The 20846-nt window shown below is 41.5% G+C and overlaps 1 protein-coding gene across 7 annotated transcripts in view; it reads right to left on the bottom strand.

Annotated features, from left to right (window-relative positions):
• STRBP (spermatid perinuclear RNA binding protein) overlaps positions 1-20846 on the bottom strand; it is a 71395-nt gene that overhangs the window by 46569 nt on the left and 3980 nt on the right. The window contains exon 1 of one of the 7 annotated variants that reach the window (XM_082327790.1): positions 1500-1522. The exons of the other annotated variants lie outside the window; for them this stretch is intronic. The gene's annotated coding sequence lies outside the window, so the exon portion shown is untranslated. Of the gene's footprint in view, positions 1-1499; positions 1523-20846 lie in introns of those variants that run through there. 7 annotated transcript variants of the gene reach the window in all.

Below are 20846 nucleotides of genomic sequence, written 5' to 3'. Positions count from 1 at the left end.
CAGGAACTGCAAATAAACGCTCTGTAAGACAAGCGAAGAGCAGAGTGACGGAGCAGGTAACGTGAGAGAGAGGAAAGCATAAGCTCATTGCATAGCAAGACACTCTAGTCCTTACAGAAGATTCCTGTTTTCCTTTCACTGCACATATTGTTGCATCAGCTTTTCAGCAACGTTTTGAAGCAATTGGAAACCCAGTCAGTAAATTTCTGCAGACTGACACACACACTCAAATGTTTTCCTTTTCTCCTGTATGTCGATCCTCCTTCTCTAGCAATATGTTGCATATTGTCTGTCAGAGAATCCTGACATTGTTAGAGATTAAAAGCATGTTTGGCAACAGCAGAGGGATAGGCGAGATGACTTGAAAGCCTTGTAGATGCTTAAACCTCAGGGGTGTGACAGGGAATAATTAATATGTTGCATCCCATAGAGATTTGAACACACCAGGGGAAGGCAACAACAAATCCTGCTTCACTATTTCCCTGGTTAAGAAGAAATGAAGCACGTTTACATGACCAATAGCTTTGGCAGCAAGCGCCTAATAGTCGTTTGTATCCATCTCACACCACTGAATTTAGGATGTAGAACTGGGTAAACCAAAAAGCAGCCACACAAGAATACTGGGCAGGGGCCTGTCTGCTCCAGCAGCTAAAGACTGCCAAGGAAGAAACCCCAAGAGAGTTAAATGCAGTCGTGCTAAAAATACTTGGGAAGAGCAAGCTAATGAAAACCCTGAAGGACCTCGCTTCTGATCACAAAGGCTATATACCCTACCAAGGTATATTAACACTCTACCAAATTGCTTCCCAGAAGCGACCCAGGAAGGCGATGTTCTTTCACAGGACCAGGTTCTTCTCTGAAGAGATCCTGAAAGCCAAGCAGGGGCAGCTGGGAGGGAAAATAAGCAACGATTACTGCTCTAGCACTATTTATTCTTCAAGCTAGTCATAAGCTCTTCCACAGTTAGTAGCCTTTCACCATCTCCAGAAGCAACCAGACTCTTTACGAGGTCTTTTTGTTTTGCTTTTCTATAATAATAATATGCTTTTTGAGTCAGCAGATGGCAAGCTAGAGAGACTTTTATGAGACATGTTTCCAGATCATCTATCTATTTCAAATTAGTTCTCTCTTCAAACTAAATTCCAGCTATCTTCACATACCCTTCCTCCCTGCAACTCCTACATTTCACATTTTCAGTTTGCTATCTTCTCTGGTAACTGTAACTTGGCAATTTCAGGCAGAGAGAAGGGCACTGGAATGTGTTGCTGACTTCAGCATATGCCCAGTACAATGTCTCTAGACTCGAAGCAACGCTCCAGCCCGGCCTCCCTCCGAAGACTACCGCAAGCTGTTGCGTATCAGCTTGTACAGGGTACTGAAAGCAGACGGACAAAGATAGCCGGCTGAGCGAATTCGGGTGCTTCAGTGAACTGCTGAGCGGACTGCTGTCTGGGGGGCGAGCCTGCAAACTGCCTCACAAGCTCTGGAAACAGACGCACCTCGGGGCAACTCTGGATGGGGCTTTTCCGTGTTCGCTGGAAACCTGGAACAGACGGAACAGAAATGTTTCACAGCTCTGATGAGGGTTAATCCTCTACAGGACAGATGAAGCACGAACACCAACACCTCTCAATACTCTGCCTTAAGCGGGTGGTAACCATCTTGTTTTCAAGACAGGTTCAAGTTTCAGTGACAAGTAAAAGTTGTTGGACAAAGGTATTTGCGAATTCGATCCTACCTACCCTTTTTCTCAGCAGTGAATGGCTGAGGTCAGGGCATATACAGCTGAATTACGAAGGGTTCTTTGTTATAAAACTCAGAAAGCTGGCAAAAAAAGTCCTGAAAGTTGAGTTGAAGCTGATGTCCGATGTCTTCAAGTCATTAACATCCTAAAAATATTTCACAGAAATGCGCACAGGAGTGAAAACCTAATATAGTTCAAACTTCGAGAGAAAATTTTCAATAAAAGCACTAAACAGGAGGGAGTTTACTATAAAACTGCAGACACAATATACAGAACAAAGTACATTTGACAGCATGCAGAATTAAATTAAGGAAAACTAAAATCAAATCTGCTCCAACCATATGGACTAAGGCAGCAGAACACAGCTCAGCACCAAACACATCAGAAAGCATTATGTGAAGTGAGCAGCAATTCCATAAATCCAACAGCCTCCTTTTACTACCAGGCTATAGCAGGATATTTGTCCTTGCATCCTCAGGGAAGTAACAGCTGATGCCCAGACTAAAGAGCACAATATTAAAATGTATGGCTGTCTTACCCAGCGGCTGCCACCCACACTCGCAAGAAAATTTCTAGGAAAAGCTACTAGCACTACCAAGACCTTGGCGACCTTGACAAAGTCGCTTTGCCTCTGCATCATGTGGCCCTAAAGGGCCAAAGACGACTAAATACCATCTCCCAACCAGGTTGGAGAGAAGCTGAGTCGGGTCTGCAACGTGGTTTAAAGTCACTGGGGATTTGACACATTAGAAATGTTATTAAAACACCATGACAGCCTAACAAGGTTTCCATTAAACATCCCATCCTTCACAGAGGAAGTTTATGCTTTGGCACAAGACAAACAAGGAAAAGAATTTCAGATGAGGCCTTTGTAGTAGGATATATTCCTGCATCTGGCAGTTGTGTTCCCAAGAGACAGACATTTAAACAGCCAGAAGTGGTGAATATGCTTAGCTGCCTTTGAGCGCTTGTGAACTGAAAAGTGAAAAAGCAGGAGAAACAGGTACTTGCACTCCATGGGGACTGAAACGTAACATCAGCATCAGGGAGCTATAAGCTTCTAGAAGGGAGGCGTGAGCTGTGCTTGGCATCCTGGTATCCCCTCCCAGCACAGAGCGCACCTCGTACTGGAGCGTTACTGGAGCAACAGCGAAGAGGCAATCGGGATCACTGGACTCCAGTCCTCTAAACCCTCGCTGCAATGAGCTGCCGATGGGCACCTGGCCAGGCCAAGTAGAATACCGTGTAAATCGGTTTTAAATGCTACATCAAGAAGGCACATGCCAACGGTATTCAGCTGAAGCATTAAAAACACCCTCCACCCTCCTACTTACACCAGCATCGGCCCACGAGAACTACAGTTTGCAGCGCGCACCACCCTAAGATCACTGCAAGTTTATGTTAACAGAGCAGCAAGGACAACGAAGGTTGCTAATAACAAACCAGTGACTATCTAACACAGCCCGAGGTGCATCAGACACAGTAATAGAAAAGAACAGGAATTTATATCCTTTTTTCTTGCTTTTAAAAGTCAGAATAAGAGGCTTGCAACTTTAAATTACAAGTTTATTTTAACTTCTGCTTTGCATTCAGGAGACAGGTAATTTTTCGTCACACGGTATAAAGTGCTGCTGAAAATATGTTGTGTTTTTCTGCAGTATAATTTTATTGCTGGCCTTCTGCCAAGAGCCTTTCTGGCAGCATCTCCCACAGTTGGAAACTGTGTATCTGGGTCAGAAAAGACAAGCCGCTTTTCAGAACAGCTCAATACATTTGGCAGAGATGCTGATATTATAATTGAACTCTTTCAGCAACTCTTTTTATGATGTACCCAGACACCAAACAAAACAAGATCTGCAATGTTGATTAATGTCAAAATAACTGACAGAGAAATATCAAAATAGTTTTCCCTCATGTTAAAAGTATCAACAAACTGAGGGGAACAGATAAGAAATACAATTCATGAGGATTCAGTGAGGAGCACGGGGCAGAGAAACCTGCAAAGTATGACTGACCTTCTACTTGTGCAGAAATTTACTGTTTTAAATCCGAGCTGCCTGTACGCTGTACAGAACTGGTTTCTTCATTCTTCACCACCATATGAAGAGAAATCCTTGCCACTCACCACCACATATAAGCCTTCTGTCAAGAAGTGCAATCGTAACACTGGGATACGTATTTAATAAGACTCAGACTCCTTCCAACAATATGCTCAGCATTCAATTTCACCTGGAGACTGTATATTCATAGCAGTTTTATTATTTTCCAAGTAATGTAATTCCTGGCAAAGCTGCATCTGTGTTAGCCTTTGGAAGACTGGAATTTTCCAGCCAAACGAATAATTACAAAGCAACGCTACAGTTAAAAGCTGGAAAGGTACTTCCTCTGGCAAATTCTTACACTTCATACAACAAAGACACGAGTCCAGTATTACTCCTGCCTGTTCAGTTCTTACAACGTTTGCGAGAAAAGGCTCCTGCGCTCAGAAATCTCTTAGGAGTCGCCTCTGTCAGGTAGCCCCAATGCCCTGCTGTAACAAGTGCCAAAGGCAGGGTAGGCACGTACTTGATAAAAAGACCTGGAACGATGGCACCCGTCATCACCAGAACAGAGGAATCGGAGTCACCTCCCAGGGTCCGGAGCTCTGACAACGCTCGCAGCGCAAGGAAAGCAGCCGCCCGCTCGCCAGCGTGGAGGAAGCCACTGCAAGAGCTGCCAGAGAGAGCGCGGCTGCGCCGAGGGGGACAGGCGTGGGCAGAGAACCTGGGGACCCCGGCTCAACAAAAGCAACTTGCAACTGGAAATGGGTGAACACGAGGATTCCCCTCCAGATTGTAGAGCACGGAATGAAAAAACAGCCAAAATAAATCACGCTGGTAAAGGAATTAAAGGAGTTGAAGAATTAAAGCCAAACAATCAGTTAATCTAGATTAATGTATTAAGGTGAAAGGAAACAGGGATGTGCAGAGCATAGCTCATATTTTTAGCTCCTGGAAAGAGGGTGAAGAAAAGATGGTCTAAGGGGAAATCATCACTAGCCTAACAGGAAGGTTAAAAAAGGAACACAGAGGCACAGCGTTAAGCACATATGCAATCATTTGAAGAAGAAAATGCTGTATTTTATATAGAACCACACCATCCAATCTCAGAAAGAAATATACATTAGTAGAAATAATTGCAGATATCAAATTATAATAACAAAGAAAAAGAGTTTTAGAAGGAATCTGAATCCTTCTCCTTTAGGATTTAAGGTACTATTCACTACGGAGGACAGGAAGATATACCACCAGGCTCACTAAACCGTCTTCAGAGCAGCACACCAATTGCAGTCCTCAGGGTATTTTTTACATCTCTCTCTCTCTCCCCAGATTTTTATATGGCCTCATGTTCCCTGGCACCTGCACGATACCCAGCACGCCAGTCACAGCTAGTGCTACGAAGGGTCTCTAGTGAAATAACTTTGAAAATGCCTTCATCTCTTGGTGTGGGTGTCAAGATGCACGACTGGGTAGGGACAGACCAAGTGCAAAAAAGAATTAAACACTGGCTGCTGACACTTAAATAACAAATTGACCCATGGACATTAACAGTTGAATGTATTTCCTGCTCAACCAGTCAGAAACATCCAAAACAGAACTGCCTGTAAAACCGAGCACTACAGAAAACAAAACATCTTAAAGGCAGGACTTCTTGGCAGGTATCTTAAAAAAATAAAATTAAATTTAAAAAAATTACAGATTAGATAGTACATAAATAATTAATTGCAAAGTGTTCATCTGAGACAAGGCAGAAACCACCACTGGATTCTCAATGTCTGTGAAATGTTAAAGTGATTTCTGACTTCCAGCATCCTAAGGTAGGCATTCCTGCTCTTCTGGCTAAACTGGACAATGGAAACCCGATGCTACTTTGCAGTACACACCCGTTTGTGAAGCAGTCATAATTCGACATCCACATTCAAAATCATCTGAAATTCGTAACACGGACTACATTCAATTATAGTTGAAGAATTAACTAAATTAATAAAAAGGATTACATTACACTGAAATGACACTCACCATCTGCAATGTCATTTTTCCAGAGACAAAGCTGCTTTAAGCAAAATTCTGGACCTATGCCTGAAATGACATCACATTCTCCAAAAGAGAATCACAGTTCTACCTCCTCAACCACACGGCACAGCTTAGTCCCATGCTGGGCTTCTCACCACCCAAGCCTTGTCCTGCACTCGCATCCCAGCGCTGAAGCTTTACAGACCTTCAAACTCCCAGACACTTTTCATGTCCGTATCATTTGTGTCCACTTCCTTACCTGGGAGGCTTTCTTTGCTCCAGAGCCATAGTGGGAAGCAGCCACAATGTTTAAGAGATTAAGAACGGGGACATTCCTCCCCTAGCACCCTTCAGCTTAACTGAAATAGCTGCAGTGCCCCAGTTTCTTTCCTGCTATGATGCATATCCCATAGACTGCAGGTTGACCTAAGCTGCAGCCTACCAACCAACTCCATCTGACACACACAACCGGGATGGGGAAAAGGCCACCAAGACGTCCCTCTTCCACCAAGAAGAATGTGTCTTCTACAGAACTGTGAGGCCAAAGGCATACACGTGGAAAGGGCTGGAAATCATGGCATTCCCTCCCTGTACTGGTGGTAATAATAATAATAAAAAAAAAAAATAAATAAAAAGAGAGGGAAAGAGACTGGAGAACAAACTCTCCTACAGTAAAAACCAGATCCGCTTGTATTGGTGGTTTGCCTTTCTCATCAATTCCACAAGGCAACAGCAAAACACGTTTGCTCTACTAGCTGTTCCCTCTTCTATGTCTCAAGCTAATACACATCTTGGTAACCAGTAAGATGAAAGAGAAAAGCAACATGGATCCTAAACATCGGTGTGGTAAATAAAACAAATTTAGTAATTTTTTCTTACAATGTAAATAGTATATTTGAGATTCACATTTTTCTGATGTTTATGTAAAGTTTCAATTCCAAAGATTAAGAAGTTTTTAAGAATAAATGCTATCCTTCTGACTAAAATTTCAGCAATCCTTAATGACGAAATTTAAGCAACAGCTTCTCCCCTAGAATTTCTTCCCTGGTGTCAATATGTAAAGAAGCTGGCATTTTCAGTATTGCAAATCCACACCGGCTACTGTGCACATCTGCCTCTCAGCCAGTTTAAACATTCATGACTCTCCACTTAAATGCATTTTCTAGTATGTCAATCTTGCTGCTTCAGTGACTTTTTTTTTTTTTTTTAAATTTAAAGAGAGAAGATTTAAAAGCATCTGGAAGAGAAGACCACTAGACTCTGCAAGTATCGTGCAAAGAGCTCTTGCGCTCTCAGCCAATACACATCCTCCATCAGACTTTTACCGTGTTTTAGTTCCACTACGACTACTGAACAAGTTCAGGTTAATTTTTTACTTCCTGTCTAATTGGCTATTTTGTCAAAGAACATCTTGTCAAAGGTTCTAGGTTACTAAAAGTCTCTTTCAGGTTTTTTTCTTGCCATCTCTCATCCATCTAACCTTGTTTTTTCCAGTTTGTGTCTCTCTTATTCTCCTATGTCTTAGATTATTATTTCCAGGGAAGTTTGAAGCTCAATGTCACAGCGTGTAATGCCACAGAAGTGTCTGAAACAAAATCTGTAACTATGATCTTAGGCTGTTTCGGAAACAAAAGCCTCCTCTCTTGACACGCTCTTCCTTCACCATGCTGCAGATGAGGCCGGTGCAGCCTCAGCAGCCCCGAGGGGCAGAACCCTGTCCACTGGCTGCTGCACCGCGCAGGTCTTCAGTCCCACCTGCAAGGGCTCGCTGCCGCAGCGGGCACGGCACCCTCAGCTACAACAAAACAGAACCTGCAGGTTAATTCATGAATTTCTTCCATGTGACTGACTTGAAATTGATTTTATAAGTCATTCACACAAAAAAGAAGGGAAAGGGGGATTTTTAGTAGAATTGTTTCTAAAAAGCACATGTTCCAAAAAAAACAGCATTCAAAGCCAATGAATCAGTGTTACTAATGGAAGCATTGGGAGTGAGAAGAAGGGCAGAAATACTATCTGCCAGGCAGAAGGTACCAAGTTTGATTTAAAATATAGTGCAAGAACCCTGACAACAGAAGCAGCGGGGATATCTCTCTAGGGAAGAGTACCCTGGCTGCCATTGATTTTCAGCCTCAGAACACAATTATTTACTTCAAACGCACAATAACCCTACCAAAAGATTTGAATTTGTTTATTTAGGCACGAAAGCTAGCAACAATATCCATAATGAAAGTAAAAAGCAACGCCACACCAACGCGTTAGATGGTAGAGAAAGAACTGTCAGTCTGACATTAGTGACTTAAGTCCACTATTTGTGTCTTGAACAAGATTTTGTAGTAGAAAGTCCTAGCTTAGCTAACAGGAAGAAAAAAAGGCACATATTGGGAGATTTACAAAACTAATATAAAAAAAAAATCCTATTTCCCTGGAAAACCGTAAGAGTCTAAAAATATTTTAAATTGGCTTAATCCAGCATCTTCTTGCCTCAGCAGATCTACCCTGCATGCATGTGCTGTCAGATCTGCCAACTTCAGTTGCAAACCTCATCTATTATTCTTCTCTCCACTTAGCACAGCACAACTATGTAAAAGGAGAAAAAGACAGCTTTAGCAGGGACCATCAGTGGTGGCAATGCTCAGTTTGCAGATCACAAGCTAGGTTGCAAAATTAATTTCTCAGTGTAAGTTACACCTGTCAGTCTCATCCTTAGGAACTTCCCGAGACGAGTAATGAATTCCACAGCCTTTTTTGTTTACTTATTTTTAATATGATATTGAAATAAAAAAAAGTTAGCAAAATTACACTTAGGTGTCTGTAGCACTATATTCTCCAATGTCTTTGGAGAACACAGCTGTGTATGTAATTGATCTTGAACTTGAGAAGTTACAGTCAATATTTTTATCTTTTGAATTTCAAATAAAATCTGGGGGAAAAAAGAAGCTATCGGTATTAATCTGCCAATCCCACCTGGATGTCATTTTCGAGAACACGGACACAACTCTGTTGGCTTGGTCTCCTTTCTTTAAATTTCATATAGGACTATGAATTAGTTTAATCTCTCTTCATAGATAGCGATGCCATCTCTAGTGTGCCACTTTACTCACAACAGTATGAAAGACACTTAGTTCTTCATTGTTAATAGGTGGCCTCCCCAGTCTTTGCCATTCCCTGCTGTTTTCTTTAGATCAAGTAATCAACACCATACCTCGTTCTCGCTGTCAACATTAAGCAATGCACCTCTGGACAGCAAAATATGAGGCTATGACCAACATCGGTGTCTTGGAGGCAACATGCTTGCCACAAGCCACAGGAGCCTGCTTTTTAGTGAGTTTGTGGAGGTTAATAACATGACATTTAGGTTAAGAAACAGAAGTGCGTGATAGCAAGCTGTTGCAACTCCAGCGTAAAAGAGGGTGCATACCCGCTTTTCTCCGAGGGAAGCAAGCAGACTGTGCAATCAATAGCAGCATTCAAAATGGTCTCAGCTTTGCAGGGAGATTGATTAACAACAACAAAAATCTCACTTTGTCCCCAAAGCTCACTTCATACACCATAGTTGCTAAAAGTAACACTTGAAATAACTATCAGGGGAAAGACTAGAGAAAAACAATCTAAGTTAGTTTCTTTTGGGCCATTAACTGCATTTTTTGTCTAGCCACTTCGGTTCCCCCAATAATAGGAAACCTGCTGTTCCTAAAAGCAACATTGATGGGATTTGTTTTATTTTATTTTTCAAAAGGAGGTGCACTTGGAAAGCCACAACGCGTCAGGGTAGTAGAGCACACAGTTCAAGATGCAGAGGGCAGGATCAAAACCAGAATTAAAAAACAGCTACTATACCAATTGACGGTATTCTCCTAAGCTGGGCAATAGGACACAGAACCTTCCATCCCTCCGTGAGAAGTTGTGAGGAAGCCAGATTAGAGTCTTAATGTTTTTATTGCCTGCTTAGCCACCTATGTAAATCTGTGTCCATGTCACAGCACCATCATCATTACGGGACACCACAGCAAGGAGAACAAGAACCAAAGGGACGCGAACATCGAACTCTGCTCTTGTCAGCACAAAAAACCTGCTTGGTTTTCACAGTCTAAAACTATACTTTTAATGGTAAAAGAATGTCAGATTATAATGCCATCATTATATCTAGCTTATTCCACAGTTCAAACAAAATTCAACTCTAAAAACTGAAACTTTTGTGTTAATGAGAAAAATCCTTTTAAAAACAAGTACATAGATGTGTTGCTTTGTGCACTGAAAGAGCACTTGCTTCTGCCGTTTTACGAGTTCTTCTGTTCACTTTGCACGGCTCCTCTGCTGTGGAAACAAAGGTCTCTCTATTGGGCCTTCCCAGTGATATTCGGAAACTGCTACACTTATTGGCCTCTGAATGCTCTGTTGCAGTAAGAACCACTTTTGAAAGTTAGTTCATCATTAATTAACTGCAGAAATACATTAAAGAAAACAATAATGAGGTGAAAGAACATTCTTCCAAAGGCTTTTTACTTCCTTTTTGTTTTGCTCAGAACAAGCAATTAAACCTAGCTAACACTTTTTCACTTAGCATTTTGCTCTAAAGCATTTAGAACTCATACACTGCAGGACCGGGAAAAGGATGCCAGAACCACCAGTGCCGAATTCTCAACACAAGAAAAGGTTGTCCCTGAAATTCAGTGGACAAATACTACCAGTTTCATGCTTTACCGAGACAAAATCCACAAGTTAAATTTAGAATGATGATTTCTGCAGGCACTCAGATGTTTCTGTTCTAAGTTTTCTAGAAATTGCAAATTAGAACTTGGCAGACTTTAAACTGACCCAGCATGTGTCTTCTGTAATCCAAATCATATTCTGTCCTATTACTCTGCAAAACTGTTAGGAAAAAACCCATGCCTTTCAACACATGGTTTCAGACAAGCGACAGAGACATTCCATTTATCTCCGTGCTAAGAACAAAACTTAAGCAGTGTTTTATTCTCTTGGAATATCGCCATGAAAATTAAAAGCTAATAGAGGAATCAAAGTTATCTCCATTGGAGAATAAGCACAGTTCGCTGAATAACACTACTTACATAACTGTATTAATTCAAAGTGGTTGTGGTAATTTTTTTCCATTTACCATGGGGAGAATATATCGCATTTCTAGACTCTCTGATCTCATTCTTAAATACTGCAACTAGATACTTAAACTATGCAGGCGTTGGGGAAGCAACTGGCGATCCCTGCAAGTTCCCCAGCACTGTCTCTGCAGCCAATGCAGAGATTAAGGTTTTTTGCAACACCATGAACAATAAATTGAATGAAACAGCTCAGAGGTTACAAACCAAAGAAATCTGGGAAACTACTTCTCCATCTACTGGTAAACAGACAGTACTACCCAACGTCCCATTGCTAACCTGTGGGAGATGGCAATCTTCAGGCCGGACTTAGCAGCAGAGACTAAAAAACATTACTCGGTCTCTTCCATTCCGATTGCAGTATCAAGCTCCAACATGCTTTTATTAGCAAACAAATATCAGACATCAGCTACACACACAAGAATTTCACAACACTTCATAAACGCTACTTCTCCAATTGCTGCAATAGGTGTAAACGTTATGCTATTTGCATTTAGAAGAGACCCCATTGCCCAACGACCTGAGTGACTTGCCCAATGCCATAGTAAATCAGTGGTAGGACTTGGAAAAGCAGTTAGTTTTTAATTTACTATACACACCAAGCATGGAGCACGCTCTCTGCCCCCCCCTTTCTAGCTTTCAACCCTTTACTTAGGCTCCTTTAGTTTAATTTGAACAGACACCGCATTGCTGGCTGCTTTTGCTATTCAGTCTCTCCCTCATAGGACCACAGCCATCCTTCACAGGCCAGCTTGGCAAATTGTCATAGTAAATGCTTGACAACAATTACCTGTAGATTCATGAGATTCAAATTAGCAATTCAATATCTGAATATGCTGTGATTAAACTCAGGAATCTAATTCAGAGTGTGTCCTATTTTCGGGCATCAAATTTTTTGAGTGCTCCACTCTTTTGAAAGTCAAGCTGACATGGACTCGGGAACCTTATGTGTCTTTCAAAAGAGGACAATGCAGTCCCTCTTTTGTTAGGCAGCAGGACACACATAGTCTGTTCTCAGGAAGAACAGAATCCAGAAAAACGAGAACATTTCAGGACACTAGCAAGGGACCCGAGCCATTCTGCAGGGTAAGGGGAAGCTTTGCAGCCCCCCCCTATAAAGCAGCCCGTTCCTCAGCATTGAGCATCTCACTCTGGACACCAAATTCTAGCATATCATTTGGTATTTTTAAGAAAAAACAAAACCAAAGGCAGTTGTCTTTGCCACTTGGCATTTCTAAAGCTTTACATGGCATAAGAGCAGGCTGTGGAGGATAAACGTGTTCATTCCCTCTCTTAAAAACAAACAAATAAATCAACCAATCAGAAACCCCAGCCTTCCCACTGGGTATTAGGTAGCCATCTAAAACACCCAAAAACAAACAAAAAGGATGGAGGGTCTGACAGCATCCCTCTTACAAATAAGAAAAGAAATCGGCAACTCCTGGGTGACCAGGAGTGAACAGGTCATCACTTCCCCCCGTACCCAAATCGCACACCTCGAACGGTCTCTCTTCAGTCTTCTCCACACTAAGCTCCAGCCACCTACCAGCAGTTCATCATCTCTGTGAGTTCACTCGGGATGGCTACTTTGATCCTAGATCTGTTGACAAGGAGACTACAGAGTGTGTACTTCAGTATGATGATCCCCACAACAAGCCCAACTCTGCCAAAAGGCTGCTTTTCATCCCTATTGATGCTACTTTTTCCTCCTTCTAACCCCATCTTCTCTTGTCTCCTAAGAAACAAAAGAAAAGCAAATGCACGCTTGTAACAAACGCACTGCTTCCCTTGGGCTTTGCGCATTCTGGATATCTGGATCTCCAGGCAAGCAATTTTGTCTCCTGTACAGCAAACACAGAGAGGCCTAAAAGCTACCGGCTCCTCTCCTTCCCCCCATACTAGTCTTAACAGCTACCCTGTTTAATCGCTTCCGCGCTGGAATATCTGCAAGCTGTTCTTGTGCTGCAGCGCTCAACTGCTACAGAGAGGCTGGCAAGAGGAAACCCAGCTTTGCGCTGCTGCAGACTGGAACATGGAAGCACACTGCAACACAGAAGGCCCCTATCAACCAAGCCCGCATGAGTTTTGCCTGCTCTTCCCTTTCCCTCCAACCTCCCCGTTCTTTACGTATCAGGAAGAGAACAGCAAGTTTTTGCAACCTCATGACAAGCTCAGAAGATATTTTTCTTTCTCAACAGGAGCAGCCAAAGAACATATTTTAATCTTTTCCAATCTTTTCCACACTAACAACCTTCTCTCTACACCATTCTGTGAAAAAACACTACAGAGTCCTTTTACTGTATAAAGGCTGTCAAGTTCTCCGATCTGTTCCAACATTCTGAAATATGAAGAAAATTTAAGACTATATTTTGTGCATGAGTATTATCGAACTACTATCCAATCTCTCAACACAAATGCTACACATGCACAAAGTCTTTTCAGGAGATATTCCAAACTTTGTTAGAATAGACTATTTTCTGTTAGAAGGGACCTACAACGATCATTGACTCCAACTGCAACACAAGAGGAGCACAAAGAATGGAAACGGAGCAAGGAAAAGGGAAGAGAGGGGAAGTACAGCAAATCCCTCTACTCCTCTGCTGTCAGCCAAAATTCAATCTTTTATGTCCCGTGCATGAGACTTGCTACTGTACTGTGTGACGAGGGTAAAGAGAACTCATTGAGACAAGGCGCACCTGCTAAAACTGGCAGTAAAACCAGTCGCCTACTGCAAATCAGTAGTGCCCAGTGCAAACAGAAAGCAAGTCTTCCTTCTTCTGGCACAACAGAACTCCTTTACTGTGAGTACCACATACAGATCAAACATTTACAAGCAAAAGAAAAGAAGCTAGCCAAGAGATTTATATTAAAATAAAGATTACAGATCGTAGTGTGAAAGAAAACAATGAACGTACCCCTGAGTCCCATGCCCAGACAAGCCCTCCTCGAGCAGTTCTTCCTCTGAAGGAGAACGGCAAGGAGACAGCCTGAGCCAACAGTTTCTACAGCAACTGCAGGAGCACCAGCACAATGATATTCAAGCCCTGCAGTAACTGCAGAAGCATCAGTAAATGGATACTGCAAATACTGAAGGAACGTTTGACAGTATTCACCTTCTACCTCATGGGGCAATTCGTTGATCCCAATCAGCTTAGCTCGACTCTGTATTTGCCTGTTTCTCTGCAAACTCTTCTGAATCCTCTTTACCCTTAATATTCTTTCGGTACACTTGTTCCCCTCTGAAATTTCATGGAACTCCACACAGCCATCAAAGAAAGTTTTGTAGACATGGTCCTGGTAGGATGACCGACATGAGCCTGTAAGGGAGAGACCAACCGCATCTTCGTGTGGTGCTGCTGCAACTTCTCACGGAGGGTGGAATGCTGGTATGACAATGACACTGTGCTTATGTTGCATTACTAAAAGCACGCTTGGAAACATCTCAACAAGAACCAAAACAAAGTTATGTTACTACCCAACCACACAGAAAAGGCAGAGCCACTTGTAACGTGGTTATTTTAACACTAATGCAGAATCCATATTAAGGAACACAAAATACTGCACCTATGCACTTGCTAAGTTTTTCAATTAAGAACTGTAACTTACAGAAGAATGTTTAGCAGGCCATCTCTCATTTCCCTCTTAAGAATCCGCTTTAATAAGGCACAGTGTGCCTCAACAGTCGCAGCTTTATCAGTAGTTCCACAGAAGCGCTCTTTGCAAGAGTTTTTCCTTAACTCTGCAGTCTTACTTTGTTCCACAGTGAAACCTGGCACGAAGCTCAGGCTCCTGACCCATAGCAAGAAGTTAAACAACATTGCTCTTTTGTTTTTAAAAGGGTCAGGAAGACTCCAGTTTTCAGGTTCCTCAGTGTGAAGGGGAGCAAAATATACAGTCACAATTCAGCAACACTCAGTATTCAGCCCCTGGCTGCAAAGAACAGGGGTTAATCAGAGAACTGTCAAAGATGCACTTTGTAAACTGCTCCTATTATTGGCTTATTACGTGAGGCCACATCCACAAAACCAGATTTTTGGTCAAGAGTTCACTACTTATATAATGCTGACTCCCAGTTACCTGCTTTAAACAATATCCTTTATCTCATAGCCTAACAAAAGGAAAAATGACTGAATTCCCCCAAAAGATAAAGCAGACTGTACGGAAATAATCAACCCACAAAGACAATCTTATTCCCACACTAATGTTAGTAGAAAAGAAACATAAAGACAAAAATATTTTGGTTTTATTTTTGTGCCTTTTATCATGATTGATTCAAATAGTACCATCGCTATTTAGACAGTGACAGTTGTTTTTTCTAAAATGTGAAGTACTATGAAATCGAAAGTGGAAAAGTATCTTATCAGTTGTTAAAGCGTAAGCATGCAGAGAAGACTTCTAGATCAAATTTATTCCTTAGCAGGTTAGTTTTGAAGGAATAAAGAGCACAGTTCCAGCCAACCATCTTTTAATACAAAGTAATATTAAAAAAAAAAAAAAAAAATTTATTTCGCAACTACGAACAGCGTCAGGTTTCATATAATTTGCTAAGACCGAAAAGTCCACCAAATTTTAAATTGTCGAAAATACCCCAGTTACAGGAGGTTCTTGTTCGCCTCCAAGGTGGGAGTCATGATTCTTTTCTCTTACACAAATTTAGACAACTGTGTTCTCTCTTCAGCCTCCTGGCCATCTGTAGAGATGAGGAGGTGTGTACAGATGTGGGTTCAGAGCAGAACAAGCTCCTTCTCTGAGCTCATATTTTTGGCAGTCACCAATTTCACCCTCACCCACCAGAAGCAAAGAAGTTATCAGCCTTGTCTCCCCCCACCTTCCCAGTATTTGCCTTTCTTCCTGGCTTTTCTAGAACACTTGTCACCATATGTACCAGAGTACATTTATTACTGGTTTTAAAATAACAGTTTTTGTAAGAGAGGGAAACGTTTCGGGTCTTTATAGGGGAACTTCAGACACAAAGAAATGAAATTGTGCAGTAAATCAGTGGCAGAACCTGAAAAGGGGCCAAATGGTCCCCTAATTAATACGTTCAGTTTAATCACCAGACCTTCTTCGCTGGATCAGCGTTGCTCTGTGCCTGGTATTGAAGAGTTTACTCACTGGGCTTTTTACCAGTTTCCAGTTTTAGAAGGAATGCTCACAGTTATTCTGGGCTTGACTGTGATGCACACAACGCAACATCCCTGGCTACCATGCATAAGAAACGCTACGTTTCAAGGCTACAGAGGCCCAGTGATACACCCCCCCCTCTTTAAGGTCATCCAAATGGCATAGCTGATGACTGTAAGAAACAAATTAAGTCTCCATATGATTAAAGACTTGGACAGCATGACCGGGTAAGCAAAGAAGCCCTAATCTATTTGTTAAGTCCAATTATCCAGACATTGAATCAAGAGATCATGAAGCATTAGGACATTGAATAGCTGCTTACTAAACACTTTTAGCTCTCTGAAAAGATGACCATCGCTAAGAATCTATAACATGGAAAAGGGCTTTCTTCAAAGCAGAGATGGGGAGAAATCAGTTCTTGGGCACTTATGTTTTCCTCTCATCTTCTGTAGAGCTAAACCAGGTATGAGAGTAAAGGGAAAGAGATTAGGATTGAAGAGGAGTAGAAATCCAAATGTTCTGTCTCTGTACCATATGCATTTACAAAATAATTTGAGCAGATATCTGAGATTATATCCGAGATCTCATTTCTCAGTCTAGCAATGTCAAAAGTCTTTGTGAGGCAAATAAGCTGAGCCCAAACTCCTTCACTTTAGTTAGAGTCCAGCCACCAGCTCCAACAGGCTCTCAGGCAGGATTTCAGTGTAGTTTACTTAAGGGGAGGAGGGGGGGGGAAAAAAAAAAAAAAATCCCCAGTTCTCACTGCACTTATTTTTCAGGAAAGGAACTGCAGAAGCCAAGAACTGAGGCCATATAAATTTTGCTTTCTCTTTGTTTCAGGGTGAGGACATACATAACTAAGATTCATCTAAAGCACTGATAATTTACATTAACAGAAGACCCTACCTAGGCACACGTTTTATGTCTCTATATAAAAAGAAAAAAAGAACAAAAAAAATTAGCCAGTCAGATTTCTAGAATCTATGTCCATAGTAAAGTACAATCCAACCTGAAATTCCTCTTACTAATCTAAAGTCAGTCCATGCTTGGCTCTGGGGTGCACAACTACCACAACACATGATATTACAGGGCTAAATGCTTCCCAGATTTTTATGGGTACCTTCCAATCCTCAGTTTTCTCTACATATAGTTTTCCGTATCATCCTTTATGGATTCCCTGCAACCCCTTCTTTTCAACTACCTTACCTGGAGCCCCACGTTCCCTACTTGTCCCATCACACCTCAGCTTTCCAGTAGCTGCATGTATTCTCTGGTACTTCACTCCCTGAAGACAGGCTGCACACCTACAGCTCCCCCTTCTATTCCACAGTCTTTTCCATTAAAGCAAATATTCAAAAAGTGTCATATTATACATACAGAAATCAAGCAAAGTAGGTAAGTAGAAAAGTACTAAGCCTGTAGAGAGTCAGAGAGCAAACCCGTAACCAGAGAAAAAGAGCAAGTTTCCATATGCAAAGAGCTGCCCCTTCAGCACAGAACTATCAAAATATAGGAACAAATGACTAATTTTTCTTCTTGCCTTCATACTGGAAAATCGATGTCTTCACCCGGATTCAGCATCAGTTACACACCTATCGGAACATCACACAGCTTCCTCACAGCATAGCTGGAAAAACCAGCCACGCAGGTCGTGCTGACTGCTACCACTCCCCACTGCTCAGAGCTGCAGCAGCACCATAGCCAGGCTGTGCTGCTCACCAGCTCCTTGCCATGCCCAGGACCGGACAATTAACACCACACAAATAGCTGTTATTTAAATTCAACTCCTAAATTGATTAAATGTTAACACACGTTAGTCAGCACTTTCAGATCCACTGATAACATGTTATTTGTTTCTATGGTTAACCAAAACATCTGCAACTCAATCCTATTCACCTTATCTACACAAGGTTACACCGTTGGACCCTTTATGATCATGCTACACACAAGAGAAACACAGTACTGGTTTCACTCTTGATAGCTGACTCCCATAGGACAGAGAACTCAAATGTCTTTTTTTTTCTTTTTTAAAACAAGCTGCAATCTGTTTTTTAGAGGGACTGATTTGCACCAACTGTACGCTCTCACCCAGTCTCCAGGTGATATGTTTAGTACAACCACTCAATGTCTCGCTAAGCAGGCTGTAAAAAGACCATTTAAGTTAAATACTTTCTTTATTCAGGTATATACCAGCTAGCAATTTTAAGATCGTGACCTATTTCAACAATGGCAACTAAATCCAGTGGGGTGCAGCATGCTGGCTTGTTTCCTTGCTGAGTTTTGTACACTCTTTAAAAAAAGAGCAAGGGTGAGGACATTCAAGAGAGAGGTCACGTTCATGGAAAGGGTTAAACAGGCTCATGATAACAATGCTTTGACTGCTACACCATAACAAAAAACAAAGCCACCCAATGCCCTGCAACAAGTAATGGCAGTTTTTATGCCTCCTCCAAGATTAACTGTGACTTATCACAATCCACTGTTACAAGACACACACCCTTTAAAATATAGATTAGAAAAGGTGTATTGATTTCACAGTATCACCGGCACTAGGATAAACCATTTTGTGGCAAAATCTCCCTGGAGGACATCAGCGGTGCTGTGTGCCCAAGAAGATCCTGCTCCCAAGCCTCAAGTCTCCTCGGCCTCCATGGCAATCGCTTTGCCAAAGCTCTTTCCTAGAAACACGCGACACTTGTTTCCAAACCAGCTTCACAGAGCTTGTGTGCCTGGGCTTCACACGCACCTGGAGCCTGTTTATGCTTTTCCAGGAGAGCAGGTACTGCCATCTGAGAAATACGATTAGGGGAAGATTCTGTTTAGGGTCATAATCAACTGAATTAATCCAATAGCTTGGGAGAAACATTTCCACATGTAACATCATACCCGTGTCTCAGAGAATACTAAAGACACTTTAGGGCCCAATTCTTAAAACGCTATGCTAACACTCAAATTTGCTGTATTACAAGTCAAACAAGAAATGTGTTTAATGAAAGTGTCTGCCCCTCAAGATTCAGAGGAAACAGAGAAGTAAAGGCCTCTGAAAATCAACTTGCCCTTTTCTGCTCCTACTACGGGGCAATTTCTAAGAGGCAACATCAGTTTCTCACCACTGAGTTCATTTACTGTCACGCCAAATGCCAACTTCTGCTTCAATCACCGTTTCACTTCTTCAGCACTCACTACATCAAAGTTTAAGGACTAAAATCTTGATCGATTATGTTTTCTAAGATTTCTTCAACTTCTGTGACATCTCATGATTACCCACTAGTAAGACTGTTCTTCCCAACCAGATATTCAAACATGTAATTTTTCAATAAAGTCAATTTAAAGTAAATGCACAAAAAGAACAAGCAGCAGCAAAATGTAATTTACTTTGATAGCCAGACACACCCCAATTTTGTTTTCTTTTTAAGCATACAATTAAGAGTAATTTAATTCCTCAATGTAGATATTACGTGAAAGAGAAACATTACCGTAAGAAGAGTTTAGTACTATTGGTACACAAACCTTGCGACAGATAAATGAGAGCCTAGTAAAACAGCATATAATTTACATTTTGTTATGTCAATCACAAGTAGCATCTTGAGGCTCTTAAATAGTGTGCCAAACCACAACATAAGACAACTAATTTAAATCAACCCATGCGGCAGGATCACTTACGTTTCCACAATCCAAGAGACCCCCTAAAACGAGTTCGCAACTGGATTTCACAAGATTATTCCCCTTCAACATCCATTTACACCTTTAAGTTACTGGCATGGTATGAAAATATTTTACTACAAAAGAGTTATAAAGTTTTGCATGGTTACAGAAAAATCAATGAAGTAAAAGAACGGCATGGGTTTTACTAACCCATGGGCTTTACTACTTGAGAAGCCAACTGGCAAATGTGCGGTGGCCCAGTAACACAGCGGCCCCGCTCAGCTGCATGGAAAACCCACGGGCTGGATTAGCCTTCGAGCTCTTGGTGTTAGCCAGCAGAGCAGGAGGGACAGAGCGGCCCAGTACCATGCTTTACATACCTTTCAGTAACAGCAGAACAAATGACATACCCTGAATTTTTTCTTACGCTTCTCCTATAACCAGCACCTTGTCTACATTCCCATACTGCATAGGGAATCAACAGAAAGGTCAGTATATGCATTGCAAAGCCAAAGTATGAATACAAGGCAACAGACCAACATGGAGTGGGGTCCAACTCAGTCCTCTTCCACTCCATGATGCTGAGAGCGAGATGACCAGAAACATAAGGTAATTTAGCTACAAAATAAAGTTCAAAAATCCAAAGCGCAAGAAGTTTATGTTAACTCACTCATATAATTCGTAAGAATTCGTATGCACGCTTTTTCTTAAAGGGACATGAATTAAGGTTTTCAAAAAAGTTAAATAGAAACACTGTCCCTCTGTGAGTTGACACAGCGTATGTGCCACTATCTATGCTTTCTGTCATCATTGCTCAGTGAAAGACTTGCACATAAGAAGGAAAAACTACACAAGTGCCAAGAAATGCAGAAGACAACTGAAAAAATATTGTCTCTGGTCTTGTAGCTTGTATCAATTATCGCTTTAATAAAAAATATAAGCAAATACCTTAAGGTAGGGCAGCTTAGGCTTCTGTTTCCTTAAATATGAAGTACAAACTTTGTATTTGCCAAATCACGCTGCAAGTACAGCAAATTTCTACAGAAATGTTTGAGACTTGCATTTTTCTGCTATTTAAATCTGTAACTGTTTTTCATGTTGCTTTAAACAGGAATTTTCCTTTTGATTTCATCACTTCAGCATACACAGCAGTACAGCAATCTT

This window comes from Platalea leucorodia (genome assembly GCF_965183815.1).
Source record: "Platalea leucorodia genome assembly, chromosome: 15".
Lineage (NCBI taxonomy): Eukaryota > Metazoa > Chordata > Aves > Pelecaniformes > Threskiornithidae > Platalea > Platalea leucorodia.
Note: the sequence above shows the minus strand (reverse complement) of the source record. Positions and strands in the feature narration are given on the sequence as shown.